We start from the raw sequence: 1,937 nt of genomic DNA, 5'->3' as shown, positions 1-1,937 counted from the left end.
GTGGCGGTGGCACGGGGTCCCCAGCCCCGGACGCTCCCCGGCCTGCCTTTCCCCGCGTCTCGGTCGGCGCGATCGCTCCTGATCTTATTTTAATTCGTCTCAGACGGTGTCGGAGTGTTATTTTAAGGCAGAGGATATGCACAGACATTGTGTTTTCTGCTTTTTTCCTGGCCCGGAGCCAGTCTCTCTGGGCTGTCAGCTACCCACTGTGTTGCAGTCACGTGTGGAAAGAGGCAGCCGGCGCCAGCTTCAGAACTCCTGGTAGCGGCAGGAGAAGCGAGTGTGCACTTTCTTCCCTCTGTATGTGTCTGTATTATTAATAGCGTCTCTCTCTGTGAGTTATCCATAATGTATCTTAATACCTGTCCGTCTGGAGATGATGTATAACGGTGTGTGCACACAATGCCTGCCTGAGCCGGGACCCACAACCTCCGTGCACAGCGCGGGGAGAGGCAGAGGAGGGGGGACGGCCAGCCCGGCACACACGATACCTGGGCATCCATCCCCAGGGCAGTGCCGGAGAGGGCCAGATGCAGGGCACCCAGCGGGCATCGATGGGTCAGGCTGAAGGGGACGTGCATGACAGTGTCCAGCTCACCCATGCCTCCACGGCTCCTGGCAAGCCTCTCTGCCTCTCACCCAACACCAGCGTACACACACACCACTATAAAGCCATATATACCTCCACTTCTGTGATGCATAGGGCTTGACACAGGGCTCCCCCATGCTTGGCACAGGGGAAAGGTGCCCGGTGAAGCTATGCCACCCGCCAGGGAGCAAAGGAGGGGAAAGGCACGGTGCAAAGGAGCAAATCGCGGCCCCAAGAAAGGGAACGGTTCACCCACGATCACACGGGATGCCTGGGCTGGAGGCGAGCCTGGAGCCCCGGCGCCCAGGGCTCATGCTTCGAAGGCGAAAGCAGATGCAGCCCCAAAGCCGACGCGGCTCCTTTATCAGCCTCCGCCGAGCTTGTGAAGGCCAGGCTGAGCGAGCCGGCTGCGATAGGCAGGGAACGGGGCCTGCACCGTTGCGCGCGCTAGGATGGCCTGACAGCTAGGATATATGCACACAGGCACCGTGCGGCAGCCTGGCCCCCCCACTACCCTGAACGTCTCCACTCTGCTCTTGCCTCCGGTGCAACGCGTGTCTCTGCTTCTAAAGCGGCGAGCCCCCTCCCCCTGCTGCCGAGTGTACAGATGGGGAGACGGACCCCGAGGAGCTGCCCGAGACCCTCTGCAGAGCGCTGGGGAGCAGGAAGCTCTGCTCGTGCTCTCTGGCCTTGCTACATTGCTCATGCCAGGCCCCCGGGGGCCATCGTGGCCTGGATGCAGCTGGGCCCTGGGCAGCTTGCAACTGCAACCAAACAGCCCGAGTGCAGGGGCAGCTCCCATCCACCTTGCTCCTGTGGCTGCCTGGGTGTGCAGAACATGCCCCTCACGTACCCTGGGTGATCACGGCGCTGCCATTAGCTGCATGCAATGCTTTGGGCAGGGCCCCTCTCCTGGCTCTGGACTTGGACAGCACCAGGCTCTGGAGGGGCACAACGGAGGCTCCTCGGTGACACCATGAAGCACGTGTGCCCCTGGCTGGTTATGCGAGGCAGGGCTGGTTGTGTGTCTCGCAGCCCCGCCTGGCCACGTGCTCTCCCCACCTGTTGTCTCCTGTCACGGGGCAGCCGGGTTTTGGAGTAAGGGCAGGACCGGACAACACCTCACCCGCGGGGGCTGGATGCACCGGAGACCTACTAGTCCCTTGCACCACAGACACGTCCCGTGCACACAGGCCTTGTCCTGTCCATACGAGTTGCAGGTCTGGGGGGCTTGGCGAGGCCCTTCTCCTCCCCGCCCCCACCACCAACCACATGCGTTGACCGAAGCGGCATCGTCTCGGCCCCCGAGAGGAGCCGACGGGCTGGCGGGGCCGCGGCACCCCGGCCT

The 1,937-nt window shown here is 62.9% G+C and overlaps 1 protein-coding gene across 1 annotated transcript in view; it reads right to left on the bottom strand.

Annotated features, from left to right (window-relative positions):
* The window catches only part of AHDC1 (AT-hook DNA binding motif containing 1), a 37,195-nt gene that overhangs the window by 32,949 nt on the left and 2,309 nt on the right, over window positions 1-1,937 (bottom strand). The window lies entirely within an intron of this gene.

Source organism: Alligator sinensis, unplaced genomic scaffold, assembly GCF_000455745.1.
Source record: "Alligator sinensis unplaced genomic scaffold, ASM45574v1 scaffold337_1, whole genome shotgun sequence".
Taxonomy (NCBI): Eukaryota; Metazoa; Chordata; order Crocodylia; family Alligatoridae; genus Alligator; species Alligator sinensis.
This window is presented reverse-complemented; position numbering and strand designations above follow the sequence as displayed.